The sequence below is a fragment of the Pseudorca crassidens genome, chromosome 4, assembly GCF_039906515.1.
Source record: "Pseudorca crassidens isolate mPseCra1 chromosome 4, mPseCra1.hap1, whole genome shotgun sequence".
Lineage (NCBI taxonomy): Eukaryota > Metazoa > Chordata > Mammalia > Artiodactyla > Delphinidae > Pseudorca > Pseudorca crassidens.
In genome coordinates, this window is record NC_090299.1 from 6,097,382 (window position 1) to 6,121,431 (window position 24,050).

Consider the following 24,050-nt stretch of genomic DNA (forward strand, 5'->3'; position numbering starts at 1 on the left):
GGTGTGGAGAGTGACCTGTGCTCGCACACAGACTTCTTGGTGGCGGCAGCAGCAGCCTTAGCGTCTCATGCCCGTCTCTGGGGTCTGCACTGACAGCTGCGGCTTGTGCCCATCTCTGGGGCTTATTTAGGTGGTGCTCTGAATCCCCTCTCCTCGCGCACCCTGAAACAATCGTTTCTTGCCTCTTAGGCAGTTCCAGACTTTTTCCCAGACTTCCTCTCGGCTAGCTGTGTCGCACTAGCCCCCTTCAGGCTGTGTTCACGCAGCCAACCCCAGTCCTCTCCCTGGGGTCTGATCTCCAAAGCCCGAGACTCACTTCCCAGCCCACACCCACCCTGGCAGGTGAGCAGACAAGCCTCTCGGGCTGGTGAGTGCTGGTCGACACAAATCCTCTGTGCGGGGACTTCTCCGCTTTTCCCTCTGCACCCCTGTGGCTGCGCTCTCCTCGGTGGTTCCGAAGCTTCCCCCTCGCCACCCCCCCGTCTCTGCCAGTGAAGGGGCTCCTAGTGTTTGGAAACTTTTCCTCCTTCACAGCTCCCTCCCACTGGTGCAGGTCCTGTCCCTATTCTTTTGTCTCTCTTTTTTCTTTTTTCTTTTGTCCTACCCAGGTATGTGGGGATTTCCTTACCTTTTGGGAAGTCTGAGGTCTTCTGCCAGCATTCCCTAGGTGTTCTGTAGGAGTTGTTCCACATGTAGGTGTATTTTTGATTTATTTGGGAGGAGGAAGGTGATCTCCATGTCTTACTTGTCTGCCATCTTGAAGCTTCCCCCCATTTACTTTCTTTTGCTTTTCCCTATCTCTTTCCTGCCTGCTGTCCATAGATTAGACTCATAGGTCTGATGACAAAGATTTATAAAGTATCTACAGTAAGGTACTTTTTAAGCTAATACATGTGAAAAGACCTATTTATAATAGGCACTCAAATAATAATAGTTGAACCAAAATCTGAATAATGGGAAAATCAATTCCCCCAAATTTAACCCTAAGATATTGGCAGAGTATGGTGAGATTTATTAAAGAATACGTAGACAGGGCTTCCCTGGTGGCGCAGTGGTTGAGAGTCCGCCTGCTGATGCAGGGGACGCGGGTTCGTGCCCCGGTCTGGGAAGATCCCACATGCCGCGGAGCGGCTGGGCCTGTGAGCCATGGCTGCTGAGCCTGCGCGTCCAGAGCCTGTGCTCCACAACAGGAGAGGCCACAACAGTGAGAGGCCTGCGTACCGCAAAAACAAAAAAACAAACAAACAGAAAAAACAGAATACGCAGACAGATTGAGGCAGGAGATAGATGGGCCCCAGGCTAAGCAGCTGGAGTCTGTACCCTGTGGACAGATACTCCAAGATGAAGACGAGAGCAGAAAGGAGCTGAGCCTGCCCAGATAAGAGAGAAAGAGATCACGTATGCTTCATTCTCAAGGTCAAGGAGACTTTCCCGACTACAAATGTGTAGAAAGGCTCCTCGGGGTCAAAATGGAGGTGGCATCACCCCACAGTAAGTGATATCAACCTCCCCATAGGCCTCTTTGCTAGAATCCATCTTGGCTAAGAGAGGACAATGCACACATGGGAGGACCCTGAGATAAACCAAATATGGACTCAGAACCAGGCAAAGCAAGATGATTGGCCAAGGGAAACCCAGAAGAAATGCCCCATGTAAGTGATTCAAACTACCACGAGGGTGCGACTCTCTCTCTCTCCGAGCCCGCCCATGCGAGTCTTCACGCATACCCTTTTTCCTCCTAATAAACACTTTACTTGTTTCACTACTTTCTGTCTCTTTGTGGGAATTCATTCCTACAAAGCCTACAGGCCAAGGCCTTTTTACTCACCACTGGTCTAGTGGCTAGGATTCAGTGCTGTCACGGCTGTGGCCTGACTTCAATCTCTGGCCAGGAACCGAAATCCTGCTTCAAACCACTGCAGGCTGAGGCCACTGGAGATCAAGATGACCTGTGGGATTAGAAAGGTAAGTCTTAAGGGGAGAGGATATCGCATTCATGGCCCAATGGCCATTCCAATATTTTACTTGAACAACTTTTGGATCACTAAGATATCTATCATTATAAGAACACAGATGAAATTAGTTGTCCAAATATATGGAGAACAATGCTATAAATGATCTAATCATAATCCCTGTTCTTTGAGAAATTCTTGATATACCTTCTGAACTAGGCACTTGGTAGAAGTAAATTTTCAAAGTGACCATCTCTTCCATGCACTCGTATTTTATAAACGTTCTTCCTGGTGAAAATTTCTCATTATTGCTAATTGATTTGCAGCATCTTTCAGGTAAAACACTGAGTGTCAGAGAGATTAAAGGTATGCACATGAGAAATTCACATATAAAATATTGGCAGAAAATTATGGTATGAGCATTTATGTTGACAAGTGTGTAGTTTATTTACGTCATATTTCTTTTTTTCTGGAGATGGGAAAGCTGAAATCAAGGTTGGACAAAAGCCAAGAATAAGGGTCAGAGAGGGATTTTTTAAATGTCACTCGCCAGAATATGAAGCCAGGAATTCAAGCACCAAAGGGATGAGTCAAACTATTAAGTGGTAATATGTTTAGCATGGTCATGGTCAGGTAACTGAAATCCATGTTGCCTCTGATCATCTTTTATGTGCACACTGTATTAAAAAAATGCAATTGCTCAGCAATAGATAGAGCAGACATAAATGGTAATGCTTTTAAAAGTTCAATTATAAATTCATTTTGGATTATGAAAAATAATATAACCACATTATAATCACTGATAAAAAACAGAACTGACATTAGTAGTCTTATTTCCCTGGTTCCATCTCTATAAACATTTGGTCATACTTTGAGCTATTTAGACTCATCCTCTCTTCCTACCATGTATATTAGTTTCCTTTTGATGTTATAACAAATTGCCACATATGACTAACTTTAAAATGACACAAATTTTTATTTCACATGTCTGACAGTCAAAATCAAAAAGGATCTGCAGGGTTGCATTCCTTCCGGTGGTCCTAGGGGGAAAATCTGTTGCCTTTCCTTTTCCAGCTTCTAGAGGCTGCCTACATTCCTTGGCTTATGGCCTCTTTCTCCATCTTCAAACCAGCAGTGGAACATCTTCAAATCTCTGTTCCTTTGCTTCTGTCATCACATCATCTATCTGATTCTAATCTTCTTGCCCTCTCTGAAAAGGACCCTTGTGATTATATTGGACCCACCTGGATAATCTAAACTAATCTCCCCATCTCAAAATCCTTAATTCAATCACACCTGCAAAATTGCTTTTACCATGTAAGGTAACATATTCACAAGTGCTGGGGGCTAGGATGCAGACATTGTTGGGGGATCATGATTCAGCCAATCACACTGTGGTTTCTTCTGGAACCAGTGAGCAGGGAAGCAGATAATCAATATATCAACAACCCTAAATTTACACGTTAGCAAGATTTGAAAATAATTGTTTCTTCTTGTTGCAGATTTGCTTCCCCAGGGAACCACTTTAAATATATGTATGTGGGAGGAATATTGAGAATATGCTAAAGAACATCTGTGAGAGTGAGAGAGATTAGTCAGAAGCCCAGCTGTGATGCAGATGCAACAGGGGCCTCGAATAATCAGAGAGTTCCGAAGTGGGAATGCATGGGACCTGGCCGTTGGATTCCTTCATTGGTGCCGTTGTTGGCAGCGAGTGGACAGGAAGAAAACCTCTGAGTAAGTGCTTCTTCTGCAAGAGGGACACAGCTATGAGACGGCAGCAGCCAACAATGCATGCAGCTAGGGACTGAGAGCCTTAGCCCGGCTCTGACAGATGAGCTGGTTAGCTCATCACAGCAACCACTACCCTGCTCTTCTATCAAGGGTTGAATCCATGAGTATTCAACAAGATATACATAGCGAGTCACCTCACTACCTTCCTTCGTCGTATCTAGGGTACTGATGTTCTCTTTCTCCTTCCTCACAAGGTAATGAGCCCCCAAAAGGAAGGTTCATTCTCTACCCCAGTTTGATAGGCAAGTGCCTGACCTCTCTCCTGAGCCTATGAACTCCATTTTCTAGAAACTATTTCCCCTTTTCCTTTGTTTTCACCCAGAATTCTTGAAAAATGGCATAGTTCTATATCTGACCTGACTACTGAATTGCTACAGGTTTCCTTATTTGCTAGGCTTTTCTATTAACTTCCTGCTAAATGTCCTCTATACAACTGATTCATTTACCCATTCATTTGTTCATATCTTTGTTGCTTCACTTAACAGATATATAATGTTCACCAAATAAGGGTCAGGTCTGGTCAATCACTAGGTATACTCATTCTCCTCATGGGAATTAATTTTAAGGGAGACTCACAACAATCACAACAAAAATTAACAGGGCTTTCCTAGGATATTAAAAGCTGAAAAGAGGATTGCTTTGCCCTGACAACAATATTGCATCAGCAATCTACAAAATCACAACTTTTCTTGAGTCTATCAGAGAGCTGTGGATGCAGGGCAACCAACTAAGCCAATACTTAGGAAAAGCAGATACATCTAAGGAGACACAAGATGTTAGTATTTGCTTACCTGGAATAAACACAGGATGGCTTGCCTTGGAGGCCAGAAAGAACTCAGCCCCAAATTTTTGATAAATTGTTAAATGTTGAGTATGGGTGAATGTGAGAATACAGAAGTATTGGAAGCCACACACAAGGGGAATTTTCACAAACTCACAGGTTCTTCCCCAAAGACCTCACTAAGAGCTCATGGCAAAATGTGGTGGCAACAGACCCAAGAAGAACTTTTTCTGGTGCATTCCTAGGAAAGAGATGTATCTTCTAGCCTCTATCTCCTCTATGAAATAAAAGCCTTGAGTCAGCAAGAGTAGGGCAGCAAATCATATCAGCTTTAGGGCAAGCGTGAAAACCCATCCCAGCTGGGAAAAAGAACGGAAAATAATCCTCTCTACCCCTGGAGGAGGGGCAGGAATACATCTTGGGCCCAGACAGTTAGAGGTCTCCCACAACAGGTGGAGACAGGCAAGAGCGCTGAAAAGGCTCCACCAGGACACGATGCCTACCTAAGATAGAGGCTGACCCAGAACAACCGGGAGCTGCTCTCCTCCCCTCCACCAGTAGGCTAATAGTCTGAGTTATAAGTAATAGCAGTCCACTGCTGGAGGAAGGTCAAGAGCAAGGAGAAAGACCCTTTCCAAAGTGTAGTTAAAAGGGAAGATTTAAAGCTATAGATGGAACAGACATTGAGAAAAACCTGCCAAACCCATCTCATCCCAAACACAAGAAACCAGTACTAGATGAATGGGAAGCCTTCCGTGCATCGTGAATAACGTGCGGTGGTAGGTAGAGTCCTGTTTGTCCTTCAACAACCTGAAGTCGCAGGGCTTTTCATGTTGACTTTGAAGGAGCAAACTGTCATGGTTTGCAGGAAATGACAGGCCCTTCCAGCTGCTAAGAATGATCCCCAGTTAACACACAACAAGAAAGTGAGGACCTTAGTCCTACAACCATGAGAGATTGTATTCTGCCAACAACCTGAATGATCATGGAAGGCGACCAGAGCCTCAGATGAAATTGCAGCCCGGGCTAAAAACTCGATGTTTAGCCTGATGACCCTGAGCAGACACTGTATCTGGACTTCTTACCAAAGGAACTAAGAGATAATAAATGTGCGTTTTGTTTTCACCTCCGTTTTTTATCACGTTCAGTTGAATAGACTCTAATCAGCTCCTCAAGGGAATGAAAATCCTTGACTTCAACAGATGGTGATTTTTTTTTTTAAGGTAACATTCACATAACACAAAATTGACCATTTTAAGGTGCACAACAATATTATACAACCATCACCTCTTTTTAGATCCAAAAATGGGTGTCATTTTAAGTTTGTGGTAACCTGTGACACAGCCCAATATACACTGTTGGAGGGATGACGGATCTGCTCAAAGGAATGAAGGTCTCTGAAGGTGGCACGAACTAACGTAAATATAAAACTTTAAGAAAAATTAATTGCCGTAGAACATAACTGTCTAAAACAAGATGGAAAGCAATTTATTGTGGACAGATATATATTTTACTTTCATAAACGTTAACAACAATAGTACAAAGGATGTGAGGGAGGTACTGGGAATATGTTGTGTTCGGTCATTACCGTGTGAGTTTCCTATTGCCATGTAACAGGTTATCAGTTAACTTGCTTCAGTCTACTATTAATTTAGTTAAATATGTATGTGTGTGTGTGTGTGTGTGTGCGTACATATATATGCATATATATATATATATATACATACATACATATATTACACTCGAAGGCAAAAAACTTTTTCATGAAATTTATGAATAACAATAATGGAAAAAATAAAATCATAAAAACTCATCAATCCAAAAGAAGGCAGAAATTGGGGGTGAACAACAGATGAAACAGAACATAGCAAGCAAGACGGACATATCAATATCAAACATAAATGCTTTGAATACACCAAATAAAAAGAGACCCAACCAGATACTACCTATACTACTTTATACCTACCTTAAATTGAATTGAAATTAAAAAAAATCTCCTGCAAATATAATCAAAAGAAAGCTGGAGTGGCTATATTAATATCAGAAAAAGTAGACTTCACAGCAAGGAATATGACCAGAATAGAGAGGGACATTATGTAATAATAAAGGGGGTCAACTCATCAAGAAGACATAATAGTCATAAAATTTTATGCACATAAAAACAGAGCTTCAAAATATATAAAGCAAAATAATACTAAAAGATAGAATTGAAAGGAAAAATGGACAAATCCATGATTATATTTGGAGTCTAATTTTCTAAACATCTCAATAAACTTTGTTTTAGGTCGTGTGTTTTTAATGAAGGTCACAGATGGTTGTAACTATTTAAAATTCAAATAGGGCTTAAGGCTCCCCATGGCACATTTCTCAGCCTCCCTCCACTCAGTCATAACACTGTACCCAAATACAATCTCCTCTAGTCCTAACCAGGAGCATAGGACTCCCAAAGGAAGGATGAATTACAAATTGAACTGTCTGTAGTGAGGTGTATGGACCTAGAGTCTGTCATACAGAGTGAAGTAAGTCAGAAAGAGAAAAACAAATACCCTATGCTGATGCACATATATGGAATCTAAAAATCTGGTACTGATGAACCTAGTGGCAGGGCAGGAATAAAGACGCACACGTAGAGAACGGACTTGAGGACACGGGGAGGGGAAGATGGGATGAAGTGAGAGAGTAGCATTGACATATATACACTACCATGTGTAAAATAGATAGCTAGTAGGAAGCAGCCGCATGGCACAGGGAGATCAGCTCGGAGCTGTGTGACCACCTAGAGGAGTGGGATAGGGAGGGTGGGAGGGAGATGCAAGAGGGAGGGGATATGGGGATATATGTATATGTATAGCTGATTCACTTTGCTGTACAGTGGAAACTAACACATCACTGTAAAGCAATTATACTTCAATGAAGATGTAAAAAAAAAAAAAGAAATTCATCAGAAAACCCATCTCAGATACTCTAGGGCAGTCTTCAGATTAGTGAAATCTGAGTTTCTTAATGGGCATCGGCATTCTTATAGCTAGAAAAAGTTCAGTCAAAGGCTATATATTATGTTTGAGGCAAGTTCTACCATGATGCCGCATAATCCCTTTTTTCCTTCCCCCCTTAGCAATGGTTCTCAAAGTTTTTAGTCTCAAAACAATTTACACTCTGAAAAACTACTGAGTGTCCCAAATCCCAAAGAATTTGTGTCTATATGGGTTATAGTTATGAATACCTAATGTTGTAGAAAATTGAGAAAAACATTAAAATATTTTTTTACTAACTTTAAGGTAATAAATCCATTATACTTTAATATAAATAACATATACTATGAAAATAACGCATTTTTCCTAACAAAAGTACTAGTAGGAAGAGTGGCATTGTCTTATGTTTGTGTCAAATCCCTTTAATGGCTGGCTTAAAGGAGGAAATCTGGATTCCCAAATCTGCATTCAACCTGTTGTATATGTTGTTTTGGTTGAAGCATACGAAGGAAACGCAGCTTTACACAGATATATAGTTGGAAAAGGGAGGAGTATTTTAATAGACTTTTCAGACAATTGTGAATATTCTTTTTTGACAAACAATAGTTTCTTTTTTTTTTTTTTTGCGGTATGCGGGACTCTCACTGTTGTGGCCTCTCCCGTTGCGGAGCACAGGCTCCGGACGCGCAGGCTCAGCGGCCATGGCTCACAGGCCCAGCCGCTCCACGGCATGTGGGATCCTCCCGGACCGGGGCACGAACCCGCGTCCCCTGCATCGGCAGGCGGACTCTCAACCACTGCGCCACCAGGGAAGCCCAACAATAGTTTCTTAAAGATTAACTGCAACGTGGAATCTGAAGCTAGTGAATTTTTGTACTCTGTTACACTAAAATCTATTCATCAGTCATGCATTTTGAATGGATCGTTTGCCCATATACAATTTTGAGATATCATAAATTCATCATTTGGAAAATTGATTCCTTATGCTATGTAGACATTCCAAATGTTGATCGATTTCTTTATACAGTAATAATATAAAAACACATTTGCTACTATCATCAATCTCATCAGAAAACCTTTAAGTATTGGGAAATTACCCAGCTTGTGGTGGCAGATACAAGCTTTCCAAATTTCTAACTTTCAATTGAAAGTTCAGGTTTTATCACTGGTAACAAATATTGTCAGTTATTTTCTTTGAAGTGACAGGCTCACTGAATTGATTTTCAAGAAAATGTCTGTCAAATACCAAGGTCTGCATAACCATCAGCTTGGGAGTCATTCTTCTAAATAAAAACGGTGCTTCGTGAAAAAGTGGCTAGTTCACCTCATTATTCAGACAAGTGCTTTCCTTCAGTCACCAACATATTACTCTGCAGAGCACTTTCTGTGTATTTCTGTCACACAGAACATTAAAAAGAGGTATGCATAAGGGTTGAGATTTAATAACAGTAGTAGTTTTTACTGCTTCATCAGGGCATTCTTAATGGAAACTGGTTTTTGTTTCGTTTTATCTGCAAGGTGCATGAGCAATGCCCTGATTACTAGCAGCTTTGTACTGCTGCCTTGGTGCACGCTAAGGTAGTAGCAGTTTTATTACCAATATTTCACTATCATTGCAAATGGCAACAGAGTGAAAGAGCAAATAACAGTACTATTATAAAAGATAACTTTGATAACACAGATCACCTTAAAACAAAGCTTGGACACCGCTAGGCGTCCAGTGGAGCACACACTGAGCACAGCTGCTTTACTTCAAACATATATTGGTGAAAATAAAGTTTATGGATACACTTACTATAACTGCTAGGGTAAAAGGATGGCAAGGTTAATTTTGTGAGTTAAGGCTATATTTCATATATTTCCTTAGTCACTCTTACCTAAAACCTTTCATAATTAGTCACTGCTAACATTTGTCTCTGTAAAAGAAGAAGTACACACTCCTTAATTAAAAGGGATAGCATACTTTCTAATCCTAAAGGTGACACTGAGGAGAAGAGTTTAGCCCCCTACCCGGCCTTCCTCTCAATCCCATCCTAATTTGGAATGAAGGTTTAGTTGCTACAGACAGCGTTCTTGATACAAAGAGAAGACTCGAATTATAACGTCCTTGAATTATAACTACCCAAGGAATTCAGTGAGACAGTCAGTTACAAATAAATATAAAAAAGTTAGGGCTTCCCTGGTGGCGCAGTGGTTGAGAGTCTGCCTGCCGATGCGGGGGACACGGGTTCATGCCCTGGTCCGGGAGGATCCTACATGCCGCGCAGCGGCTGGGCCCGTGAGCCATGGCCGCTGAGCCTGCGCGTCTGGAGCCTGTGCTCCGCAACGGGATAGGCCACAACAGTGAGAGGCCCGCAAGTTATCAGCCATATATACTAAGTATAAACAGAAAACCTAACAGAAAAAAATAACCCTTTGACAACCCAGTAAAAATATAAAATTCCTAGCAATAAACTTAATAAGAATATGCAAAACCTCTCTGAAGAAAACTACATGAATTTACAGGACATAAAAGGAGACTTGACAATAGGCAGGGGCATATCATTCTACTAGGTAGAAAGAATAAACAATTGTAAACCACGTAAATCTTGCTCTAATTGACTCATATTTAAACCAAGCACAATGAGAAACCAGAAAGAAATTTCTCTTTTGAATTTGGCAGTATGATTTTAAGTTTCTCCAATAGAATAAATATGTGAAAGTAGCCAGGATAATTTTGACAAAGCAGAGAATTTTCACTTATTAAAGATATGCATGTCAAAGCTACACCCATTGAAACATGGAGTACTAGGGTAAGGTTAAACACATTATCTATTGCCACAGAACTCAGAGTCACGAAGGAGACCCAAGTTATATAATAAATGTTGTGATGATCATGAAAATAAGTGATCACATGCTGAGGTATTTATTATATGCTGTACACTATTCTAAGTGCTTAATATTATACATTAACTCATTTAGCCCACTCTGAAACTATGCGAGGTAGGTATTTCGTCACTTTAGAAATGAGTTTTCTGAGTTTACCAAATTGAGGATGACTGAATAACCAATTTGGGAAAATCTGCTTGCTGTTAAGGAGGAAATAAAGTCATAGTTTTTTTTTATATATCTGCCCCAAAATATATTTCAAATGAGCTGTATTAAATATAAAAAATAACTGACAAAACTTTAAAAACATAGCAGACTATTTACGTAAACTAGTAGCAAAAAATACCTCTTTAAGCACGATACCAAAGGCATAATGCAAAAGGTATAAGTTCAGATAAATTATATTTTTATTTCTACCTTCAGGCAAAAATCTAAGTTAGATGATACTCAGAATGGTGGAGTTTTAGGAAAATGTACAACCTCATTTCCTGCTGGAGGGATGACAAAGCAATAGTCTTAAACATATCTATACTCTTTAAGCCAATGATCATATTTCTAGAAAATATTCACCAGGAATTATAAAAATGAACAAAGATGTATATATAAAAGATGTTCATAAGTATTTTTGTAAGCATAATAAATTGGCTACAATGTAAATATCCTGCAACAGTGACCTGTTGGGATAGAAATTACAGTATGTTCATATAGTAAAGTAATAGGTAGGCATTATAATGATGCTGTAGGTCTTGTATTTATGGGCATGGAAAGATGCTCTATGGTATGTTAAATGAACATTGCTTATAAACTGCGTGAATAGTTTGATCCCATGTTTATTACCTCAACACACACATGCCCTCTATAACAGTGATGCTTAACCTTTGCTGCAAATTAGAATCACCTGGAGAGATTATAAAATCCAATTAGCAAGAATTAATTCAGGTCAGATTTTCTGGAGGTGAGATACAAGTATCAAAAATATTTTAATGCTTCTAAGATGATTCCAATATGCAGCCAAGTTTGAGAACTATGGATACAGAACCATCTGCTACGTGGTCCGCTATGAGTGTCTCTGTGGGATAGAATTATGATATATTTTGTCTTTTTGTGTGTTTTCAACTTTAATATGTGAATAATTTGAGTGATGATAATGGTATGGAGTGTACCGGTGTGTGGAATGAGGAGTCTGACCCCATTTTTTTGATGTCTGACTGCTGACAGCTTTAAGCCTCACCCCTCCTTCCCCTGAGGCCCCATATCTGATCAAGCTGATAAGGAGACCTGGGTTGCCCTCCTTTGGCACAGATGAGGGATTCAAACAATGAAAGCCTCTTCTCACACACGAACCACCACTCCAGCCCTATCTCGTAAAGATGCTAAACTTCCAGGCCAATCTCCTTTCTTTGGTTTCTCAAGCCATTTCAGACCTGCTGGAGAGACTGCCCTATACTCCCCAGAGGCCTCAATTATGTAAGCAATAAACTTGTCACGTTTTTACTTACAAACTCTTTGCATGTGTCTAGCGTCGGTCTCAATATGAACCAAAGTTTGGGCAGGGGTCCATTTGACATTTCAGGGGACTCTACAATAGCATGGAAAACAGTCACCTTTAAAAACTGTCACTGCAACTCCTCATGAGACCCCATGCCTTCATGTATCACCAAATATTCTTTTTACTGCACGGTTCTAGGGCTTTTATTGTCCTCAGCTGCTAAAGACTCCTGCTTTGTCCTCTGGGAGCAGACTAAGGGTTTCTATCTCTATTATCCAACCAGACATAATTCCCAGGGGATTTTGCTATCCAGTCCCTGTCTTCAAACTGAATTTCTGAGGCCTGGGGTGGGGTGCGCACGGCCTCTGCCTATTCTGGCATGGCTGCTGTCTTTGCTCTATTCTTCCGATGTAACGTAGCAGCACTATCCCTCGATTCAAAGTCCTCTTGAGTTTTGATGCCAGGATAAGACGTGGACTGAAATTTCAACATCTCGGTTTTAGAGCCTCAAAGGTGATTATATTTTTCACCTCCTTCTCTAGAAGAATCACACCTACTGTAGTTTTGACCAAATTTCTTTTTGTTTCAAGCAATAAATCTTTAGCTGTGTATTGATATCTTTTATACTCATCTTGTCATGCTCCTGGCAATATTATTACAGCATCTTTTTACACTTATTAGCCATTAGTTAGCCTTCTTTATAATATTTTATATCTATATTTTAATAGTTAGAATGATAAAAAATGTATTCTCCTTATTCTTAATTATATTAAATACTTTCCAACTCTAAGAGTTCTAAATAATTATTATTAGGTTTTTTTTCACTTTAAAAAATCATTTTATCTAGCCTCTCTTGCATCTATTAGGCTTTCCAATGGTGTAACTATGAGGTGGGATGCATAAAGAAAAAAGGAAAATTGTAAGCTTTGAATTTAAATTTCATCATAAAAGATCAATCATAACTTCTAACTGTGAAAATAGAAAAATGTTCTATTTTGTTTCAAAATGAAACAAAAATATTATTAGTTTTTTGATTAATAGTTTTATAGTAAGCTCAAGTAAATGAATCATAATTTATCTCAGTGGTTGGTTGGCAAACGATGGCCCACTGGCCAAATCCTGCTTTTGTACATGAAATTCTATTGAACTCATTTGTTTGTGTTCTCTGTGACTGCTTTTGTGTTACAGCAGCACAGTTGAATAGTTGTGACAGAGACCATCTGGCTGCAAAGCATAAAATATTTACTACCTGTCCCTTTATAGAAAAAATTTGCTGACCTTGATCTATGTTATTGTGAAACAGCTAGTGGTGTTAAGACTCTCCACAGTAAAAACTGCTAAAACAAAAAGGAATAATAAAACCCTTTAAAATATTTGATAAGTGAAAAAAAGTTACAGGATAAGAACTGTAGTGGCATGAAGGGGGGTTAAGACTTTTTAAACATCCACCACACAATATAGGCTGCTATGTAAATACCTATCTGCACTCACAAAACTCTAAGAGCCCCATGTCTTCCTTTTACATTTACAAAGGCAAACTTTCTGATAAATTCTGGGGGGAACAGGAATTATTTACTTTCATAAACTCTTAAGCCAGATGAAGTCCAGTGTTTCCTAAAGTGGTCTGGTCTCTGATAGTCTTGGCTCTGTTAAAGAATACTTTTTTTTTTAAGGTAAAATTGGGGCTCTCTTAGAAATATAAAAATGAACACAAGTATTTCATTTAACTCAATTAATGATGGAGCTAGTAAGATGCTATTACCCAGTCAAAGGAGAATTTTAAAAATTTGTATGCAGTAAAGAAATGCTAAAATGAACTTAAAATAGATGCAAAAATTGCTCTAGCCACAGGCAATAATCAATTGCATTCTACTGGACACAACACACTTATGTTTCTATGAATAGCAATCGTTTGCATTATTATCTGTTTTCTACAATTTATAGAGTTGTAAAATAGCTCAAAAACCAGGAGAGGCAGGGATCACACAGATGGAGTAACCAGATAGGACCTCTGCTGGTCCTTTTTGGCCCATTTCAAAGTCACAATTTTTCCTGACAGCTCAAATGGTCCATTTCTTCTCTCCTTACCTGCTTTATTACCAATATGGAACCCTGCCTCTTTCATTTGTTTCTGCAACATTGTGGTTCTTTGAAGGGATGTACAGCACTTTGGGGACTAATGCTAAGGTAGTTCTAATACGAAAGCACAAAAAAGGAACAACTTAACATTTGGTTTTATACATTACTGTCCAAAGACCTAGGCCACTCCTCCCTCTAGAGTAGTTATTTCTAAAATTTCTACTGTTGTCCTATTCTCAGCCATCTCTCTACTTTCAGTGCTCTATAGAAATTTAATATTCCTTACTTTACTATACAAAGAAATCAAGCATCTTCTTTATCTCATCCTTGGACCTGACTCTGCCCAAGATGACACAATGGGTCAATTAAAAATTTCCATTGATTTATTTTCCTAAATAAAAGAACGGAAAACCGAGCCTCCTTAGACGTAAAGTTATGTCAGTTCTCTAGAGGACAAAAATGTCTTTAGTCAGTTTTTGGTTTTGATTCAATAGCAATTTCTTTTTCTGAGTTAATAGATACTGTAGGGGGAATAAAAGGTAGGGTAAGGGGTATGGGCAAGGTACAGAGCTGAGGTGGGTTCGCTATTTGTATTGAGCTGCTAGGGAAGGCCTCGCTCTGGTAAGAGATTCCAGTGAAGTGAAGGAGGATCTTTCCCCAGACAGAAGACCAGCCACTGTATAGTCCTTAACCGTTAGTGTATTTGAGGAAGAGCAAAGAAGCCAGTGCAGCTGAGCAGAGTGAGTAAGGAGTCCAGTGTTAGGAGAGAGAGAATGTGGTAGAAACCAGCTCATGAAGGACCTTATTGGTAAGGTGTCTACAATGCAAAACTGTAACCCTTCTGGGCGGAGTGTCTATTGCTTTCTTTTACTCTCAAAAGAGTTTTGGTTTAGCTTTGGTTTGCTTTCTTTTACTCTCAAAAGAGTTTTGGTTTAGCTAAAAAAAATTATATGGTCACCCTACTTAAAAATAATAGCTAAAGGTTTTTTTACCACGGTATATGAGTGAAATCAAGAGTCACTGTGCGATTTTGAGCAGAGGAATGATGGGAAACCATATACATTTTAAAAGGAGGAAATTAAAAAATTAAGATAATATTTTCAGAGATACCGAAATCACCGACAATTATGTGGGGAGTAAGAGTTACATTGGGCTATGGAGGAGGGAAAATGTCTTTCCTCTATCCATCTCAGGTTCTCAGCTGTGTCTCTGTAACCAAAGACAGATTAGCCAGAGAAAAGCACACACATTTAATATGAGTTTTACATGACACGGGAGGCTTCATAAGGAAATGAAGACCCACCCAAATAAATGGTTAAACCTGAACATTTTTATGCGAAGTTTGATGAAGAGTGGAAATCATGGGAAAATGTGACAGGACCAGGGGTCCGAGGTAAGTGTAGTGAACCCAGGGGAGAACTTGGCAAGTCCTGTGGTTCAGATTTCCCCACCGGGTCCTTCCTTCTTTGGAGATGAGGATGCTGCATTCTTCCCAGTAGAGGGAGGACGCCTCTCACATGAGAGTCTTACGACCTGCTTCAGGGGAGATGGTCAGAAAGTCCTTCCTGAGCCTGCCATTTCTCAAATTCCTTCAGCTTAAAATATTACATATGACAGAGCACCATATTTGGGGGTGGTATGTCCTGAATCCCATCATAGCCAATTGCTAAAATCTCCTAGAGTAAGGAGGGATATTCCAAGGTCTGTAGAGATGTCAGAAAAGAGACCTGGCAGGTGACGTTTCCCGTAAGAGCAAGTGAGCTTCAAACCCGGGGGTTTCATGGAAAAGGAACGGCAATAGTCTGGAGGTAGCAATAAGGAACAAAGAAGAGATCCGTCCCACCTCAGGGCCCACTAGGAGGTTTTAGGGGAAACAGTGATTCCTCGAGAGGGGCCAGATTTCAGTTAGAGCAAGAAAGTGAACATCATGTTTTCTGAAGGTACTTACTATATAGTACCTTGAATGTATACAGTACGTATAACGTCTCAGAGCATAGATACTGGAGCCAGACAAACTTGACTTTGAATTTTATTACCAAGTATGTGGACTCAGGGAAGATGTTTAAACGTTCTAAGTCTCATTTTTCTCTTCTGCAAAATGAGTGTAATACACTTACCTAATTTTGGTAAGAATTAGCGGGAGTAACAAGAATCACGTATCTAACATGGAGTCTGACGTAACTGTCAAACAAATAGCAACTCAAATAGATGCTTAAAAAGCTTGTATTAAATGGATAAGAGACTGTAGCCAGCTGCTAAGACAAGCAGTTAACTAGATTACATTATCAAAAAGCATCTACTGAGTGCATGCTATGCACAGGTTGCAGAGAGAAATGGGCCCCATTCCTTAATTTCCCCCTTTGAAAATAGGCACGTTTGCATGTCATTCTCATGCTCCGAATTCGACAATGGCTCTTGATTTTACTAAAAATAAAGCTAAAGTTTTAAAGGACCAATGTAAACGATTTCTCTATGCAAATGTAATTGTAATACCGCTTTCTATCTTCATAGCAAGATGAAACTGAGATTTCTACATCAGGCCAAGATGAAATAACAGACTGGGTTTACCTCTGGCTTAAAATAGCAAAAACAAAACCAAAACAAAACTGGAAGTGATTTTTAAGATACCGGATATCAAGAAGCAAAAACCAGCTATCCTTGAAAGAGAAGCAAACGCGGGTGGTGGAGGGAATGGAGAGCGGCTCTCAAGCGCCCCAGTTTACTGCCCTGGGAGAGTTTCCAGCAACAGGGCAGGAAGGGGGATCTAAGTGGGGTCCCTCTGCAGTGAGAGGTTGCAGCTGAAGTCCAGGAAGGCCAAGGCAGCCAGAGTTCACAAGACAGAGTAGAGGAGAAAGGAAGCTATGCAGAAAAAACCCTCTGAGCTACGGAGGGGGTCCATGGTGGCGTATTCAGCTGAATTCTGATAAGCACAAGTCTGTGAGGAAACTGCCAATGCTGACAAAAACCACGTAAAAGGAGCAGAGGTATCAATCCCTGGAACTCACACAGAATAGAGCTGGTTTTCAGCAGCCACAATGGTGGAAAGAGAAAGAGAATAAAATGTCACTAGCTGCTGCTATACAAGTTGTTCCAGAGCTATGGTATTTACTATTTACTAGTAAAGGGCTTAGTTGAGATGGTGACAAAAAGAAGATCTAAAGAGGGGGAAAATAAAGGAAATAAAAGTGGTGCTTTTGGGAAAATTACTACTACTAGAAGTGATGGAATAAAAGGTAGCCACCGGACGGTGATCTGGGATCAGAGGAAGCTATTGATCCCAAGCAGTTTGACGATCCACCAGTGAGCCTCCCTGCTTGGAGGCCAGTATCTTATCTTTCCAAAAACACTCATCTTTTAAAGGGACGAGGGGTAGGAGTGTGGCTGCCTTCCTCTGGGGGAATATGATGCAGTATAAAGTGTCTGAAGCAGTGTGTCTCAAACTCTAATCTATTAAATAAAATTCATCTGGGAAATCTTGTTCAATTTCAAATAACGATGCAATAGGCATGGGGTGGGGCTAACCCTTCCACACTTCTAAGTTTCCTCCCAGAGATTCTGCCGCTGGTACGTACGCCACACTTTGAGCAGTAAGGGTCTAAACATTTTAAAGTGCTGTGTGCACTTTAATTAGAGGTCCTATAAATTGGGCAGTGGAGCTCAAGTGTTCGTGGTACCAAGGTATATATACTATTTCTGTTATACTAAGTAGTACTACTCCCAAGGAAAGAAGTTACCTAATGGAAACAACGTATGAAGGATATCAGAGCAGTAGACCTTCTGGATTCAAAAGGGATAATTTTATAATCTACGTTAGCAATGTATTTTCAGGATAAAACATTTATAGTCTTAAATTAGGTGATTTATACTTGGTTGCCCTTGCCGTACATACATAAATCAATTTTATCTTGAACTGAGAACCTTATAAGAACCACAGTAAGATAACTAAGCATTTATATACAAAAAAGGAATGGTGGAATGGGAAAGTTAATCCTTTGACAATAATGCCAATCGTTTATGGGCTTCTCCATTATAAACTAAAACAATTCTAAACAAAGCAATAGAAACTACAGATGAACGACTACTGATCTCAAAAATTCCTTCTATTGCAAGACCTTAATTGCCATCATTAATGCCTAGGCTAAAGTTTTCGGAAGATACTAAGACAATTTAGAAGCAACTTATCAGAGAGAATTCCTTTTAAATCATCTCAGATCACACGTGGCCAGGAGAAAATTGATCTTAGAGATCTACCAATGTTAAGGGGCATCCAGGAACGATGTGCTTGATTACATTCTCTATGTCCTTCAGCTATTATCTTAGAAAACTGAAGGGAGACAAGGAAGTTATAAACCGTAGAGCAGTATCATTTTCTTCAAGGCACTCTTCAGTAACAGAACTGGAGCTGTACAATCACTAACAGGCAGACAGGCCGGAGAGGGGCAGCTTATTGTCAAGCAGGGCACTGAACCGGCAACAGGTGTGTCTAATCCTTCTGAGTCCTCCTACACCTAGGAGCTAGACCGGTAAGATAATGAAACTTCGTGAGTTGAGAACAAACTATGATGTCGTTTGTCAAACTGGCCTGGGTGAAGGTTTCTTTCATAATGAAATTTGTGAAATAGTGACGTACCTGTTATCTATTGCTATTCCAGGCAAGGTGCTATTTCAGTAACTGTGCGTGCGAAAGGTGGTGATTTTCACCCCACTCTGTCACTGCCCCCTCCTTTGCACCTCCCCGCCAGCTGTGCGATTTGCTGGGGATTTGGCCGCTGGAGTTCACATTCAGAACAGCGTCTCAAAATGCTATTTTCCCATTTATTTCCTACGGAAGGAAATGAAAAGACTAGCGTTTCTAAAAATTTATTCAAGCAATGGTTTGGTTCTCTTTTATTTCCTTTGGGAAAGAGTCTTGTTGACTATGGCTGGTATTCTGTCTTTTTCGTTAGGTGCCTCTCACCGTTAAGTAGAAAGAAAATGTTGTATCATAGGGGAGCTAAAAGTTCTCCCACGGATCGACTTTGGCTATTCTGACTTTTTAAAAGCAAAGCAAAGAATTGTCTATCAGGTTATCCAACCAAATAGCTGCTTAATTTTCGGGCCATACTGCAATACGACTTAAAGCCCCAGAGGAGGTGTGAAATATACACTGTGAATTCAGCGTCAGCAGCAATTTATGACAGACAATTATAAAAATATAGTTTAACAAAAGGAATTTTATTTGTTATACTGTGGGAAGAATGAAATCTTTTTAGTTTTAGCTTTGATGTAAAGCAGGAGGGGAAAAAAGCAAGTTCCAAAAGAGTTTGAGTTTTTCTTCCTTCCTTCCTTCTTTCTTTCTTTCCTCCATCCTCTCTCCCTCCCACTACCCATAACAACCAAGATGCCAGGACGCTCCCTAGGTGGAGGTGATGTCAGGATTTAGTTTTCTCATTTTAATGATATGTCTGGTTTTCCAACACTCAGCCTTTGAAATATGTCACCGTAAAGGAATATCAAGCCCACTTTGTAATTTGGAGGTAATGTACAAAGTGTGTGGCTGTATATTACGTAACTTCTCTTTCGCCGTTATATGCCCTCAATTCAATTGAGAAAACACTTATTGAGGGCCAAGGATTTGCAAAGCGCTTTGCAATAAATGACTGATGACGCCCAAGTTGATTAGAAGTGGCCTCCGCCAATTCATGGGGGAGATAACTACTTGCAAAAACCGTTATCAGACAAATGCAGGAAAGCCTTGTAAATAATTGATTTGTTTATACGTTTGCTGAGCTCGTGCTATGGCAGGTGCTATGCAAAGCAGTGATCATCCAAGACAAAAAGACACAGCCTTGACCTTAAGGAACTTGGAATTAAAATTTAGAAAGATAAGGGAGCACCTAATTAGTGTCTATGATAATTGCTATACAGGACAGAGGCACATATACAGTGAATCTCTGAGGAATCTTATCAATGTTGAAGATGATAGGTACTATATCTACACATATGTACGACCATTTCAGTGGCAGACACGAATATCAGATCATAACACTGCTAAGTCTGAACAGAGCCCTTTCGCCACAGTATTCCAGGCAGTAACCATAAGTTGAGCAACAATGACAGAAGAAAACTATTATCCATTCTTTATGTCTTTCCACCTGTACCTCCACCCATTCATTTTTTTTCCTCAACTGTTCTCCAGAAAACATCTTATATATGTCAGGATGCCCAAAGGTGTACTTTCAATCATAGTCTCATTCTGGCCAAGTTTGCAATGGAGTATCTTTAGTATTTTTTCATCCATACTTCAAAAAATGCATTTTTTTCTTCCTATGCACAACTTAAATGTTAAGTTCTTGCTCTAATTCCTGTTCCCTCCCAAATCTATTACTAATTCCTACGGATGCTTTTCATTGTAATGCATTCGTTGCAAATCTGTCTGTGCAGTTCAATTCGTCATCCAAATCTAGATCCTCACTTCTTTCTTAATCTACTTCTACTGTAGCCTGCAAACTGTACTCCTTGATGTAATCCCTTTAGTCCTATAGCAAGTGTCCATAACACTCCATATATCACTCCCAGGTTGAGAATCATAAACTTAGGATTTAACTGGGAGATTGGGATGGACATATATACACTACCATGTGTAAAACAGATAGCTAGTGGGAACCTGTTGTACTGTGCAGGGAGCTCAGCTTGGGGCTCCGTGGTGACCTAGATGGGTGGGATGGAGGGGTGGGAGGGAGGTCCAAGAGGGAGGGGATATATTGTGTACAAATAGCTGATTCACTTCATTGTATAGCAGAAACTGACACAACATTGTGAAGCAACTATACCCCAATTAAAAAAAAACTTATGTTCTGCATAAATTAGAACCTTAATTCTTCAATCTAGTAATTAAGGCCCATCATAATTACTGTAACTTTCACTGCACAACCAACATGCATAGCCGTCTAAAGGGCACATTTAAAAGGCACATTCATATTGTGATCATGACATTAACCTAGAGAGCTGGGTAATATACATTATTTTTCTAAGAGAGATATGACTTCTCTGAAGGAACAGGGCAATTGAGAACACCCCAGTTTGAATTTAGGTATTCTGCCTTCAAATACGGATCTTCTAAAATACAACGATCAATACATATCATATCATACATATCAAAGTTCCCCATAATGATCTTATTCTTCAAGAATAATGGGTTACTTGGCCACGTGAAAACAAAAACCAAAAGAAACCCTTGACCTGAAATGCTATTCTTTATTCTTCCCTATCTACTATTTCCTCAAGAATACCAACTCACCTTCTTTAGAAAATCATTTTTGGGTAGAATCTTTCTTGCTTACATTATTTTTTAAATTAATTAATTAATTGTTCTCCATACTTATTCAAATTTTACTACACTATCTTCACTTGCTGTATTAGTTTGTAGTTTGTTTCACTTTGGTATGTTTTGTTTCCTTCCACTCTTTTAGGGCATACTGTGTCTTCTGATATTTAAAAATATGATATAATACTTAGTAAAATCCTTGGCACATAGTAAATATTCGCTGAATGCTTGTGGATTCATCACTGGTCTTTCCCATTGCACATTGGCCCTTTTTAGGACGTTTTTTTGTCAGGCTCTATACATAGCTGTAGTAGGCAGAGTGACGGCCTCCCAAAGATGTCCGTGTTTAATCCCCAGAAACTACAACTAGCTTAGGTTAAGCGCAAAGAGCAATTAAGGCTGCAGGTGGAGCTGAATGTGTTAATCAGCTGATCTTGAGCTGGGGAGATTATTCCCAGCTTACCTGAGTGGGCTCAACACAATCACAGCGTTCTTATGAACAGGAGAGGGAGACAGCAGAGAAAGAACCAGAGGGACGGTAGCCTGAGAAGGATTCCCCCAACATTACTGGTTTTGTGGATTCAGGCACGGGCCATGAAGGAGAGAATGCTGGGGGCCTCTACAAGCTGGAAAAGGCCAAAATACCAGATTCTCCTCTAGAGTCTCTAGAAAGAAGGGTAGCCCCATTTTAGTCCCGGGAGACCAGTTTCATGCTCTGACTTCCAGAACTGTACGATGATAAGTCTGTGCTGTTTTAAGCCACTGTTGGGGAGAATTTGTTACAGCAGGCATGGGAAACTAATATATAATGAATATACCGTTTATATTTATAAAAATATTAAAGATGGGCTTTTATGGAAAATCCACTGAGATTTTCTGAATCATATGAAGAGTATATTGCTACTCAGCTTAAATTTTCCACAAGTGTGTTCTGTGTGTGTTTGCAACCTGATTATTAGACACCATGTAGCGAAATGTCAGCTAAACAAGAACAATCTTGGCACGACCCCTGCTAACCTCTTCAGCTGCATCTCTCGTCATTCTTCTCTCACTCGAGCCCCATGCCACGCTCTACATGCAGCTTTCTAAAACAGCTAAGCTCGCCCCTACCTTTTGGCTTTTTCTCCTGCCTCCTGGCCCTCCGTAAACTTAGGTTTTAAAACTCAGTTTGGACATCACTTCCATGGCAGCCTTGCTGTCCCCCATGGGAGGCAGGCCCTTTCCTTTGCCTGCTACACATGACGTGCTATAGTTTAGGTACCTTTTTTTTTTTTTTTTTTTTTTTTTTTTGCGGTACGCGGGCCTCTCACTGTTGTGGCCTCTCCCGTTGCGGAGCACAGGCTCCGGACGCGCAGACTCAGCGGCCACGGCTCACGGGCCCAGCCGCTCCGCGGCATGTGGGATCTTCCCGGACCGGGGCACGAACCCGCGTCCCCTGCATCGGCAGGCGGACTCTCAACCACTGCGCCACCAGGGCAGCCCTAGGTACCTTTTAACATCTCAGTTTTCCCCTCTAGGTCTTAAACAACTTGAGGTCAGGAACTCTGTTTTTGGTTGTCCTTGGAACCCCAGTCTTGGCAGTGCTGTTCACAGTAGTGACTCAATAAAAATGTCGGGCAGTGAACGGAAGAATTCTCTAGCAAATCTCTCAAACATCTCTCTACGGCACATTTTCAAATTACGTTCTGCATTCGATTCATCCTAGTTCCCCAACATCTTTGCTGACATTTTAAATTTCTCCTTTTCACAAATTCCATGGTAACATTCTATTTCCCTTCTTCCTTTCATTGCCAGTTCCTGAGATGTGTGAGCTACACACCTGTGCCACAGCTTCTATTCATTTGCGTTTTAATCCCCTGCATATCTGGCTTATGAAAGCACTCTACTATGGAAATTATTCTCAAGATCGCCAGCTGCCTACCCCAATTCAATAACCTTTTCTCAATTCATCTTTTATTAAATCTCTCCAATTCTTTAGACTCTTGATCTTTAAGCCTCTTTACTATTCGTGTTCTTCTGCTCTTTTCTGCTAGTTTCTCTTTCTCCATAGCTGACACTTTTCTTCTTGTGGTTCCTAACTGTGGTTCATACTCTAATTTGGGTCTGTGTTTCCTGCTCGTCCCCCTAAAGACTCACATGCTTTGTCGTCTCGTAGCTTTTCACGTTCCACTCTCTGGCTTCTCACCTTTGCTTCAGTCCCATCTGTGTAAAGCTAAATGGCAATACAAATTTGTTTCCCTGACATTATTGGAAACTCAGCCTTTCCTAAACAAGTATTATTTTCCCTGAAACTACTTACTCTTTGGAATATACACATGACTGCCAGGATAACTGCTTTTGTTGTAGTTCCCTGTGGAAGTTTGGAAACTGCATGACTTCCTAGTTTTACTTTATCCATTAGAGTCAATCATTCATAGAGTTTTCTCGTATCTATGATATAAATTATGTTAATATTCGTGTAGATTATGTTAATACTTTTGCCCTTCAATGATTGTGCACTCATCACTTCCTACCTTTTTTTCCTTAAAGTCAGATATGATTTGAGTACAAATCCTGATTCCTTCTCTGCTATATAGCCAAGAGGAAGTTGCTGGTTTTCTCAATTTGTAGAAATAGGACTATAAAAATACCCGAAAATACTAATAGTTCATAGAGACTCTTTGAGAGTGAATTAATGCAAGTAAAACATTTAGCACAATTTCTAACAAGTAAAAAGTAAATAAATAAATAGTATATATTAAATAGTATATATTAAATAGTATATATTATTGTATTAACCTACTGAAAGACACACTTTTTCACAGGTTAA

The 24,050-nt window shown here is 40.0% G+C and overlaps 1 long non-coding RNA gene across 1 annotated transcript in view; it reads right to left on the bottom strand.

Moving 5' to 3' along the window:
* LOC137223071 (uncharacterized) overlaps positions 1-24,050 on the bottom strand; it is a 114,710-nt gene that overhangs the window by 78,449 nt on the left and 12,211 nt on the right. The window contains exon 2 of the long non-coding RNA XR_010942707.1: positions 1,829-1,949. This is a non-coding gene — a long non-coding RNA (uncharacterized lncRNA). The remainder of the gene's footprint in view (positions 1-1,828; positions 1,950-24,050) is intronic.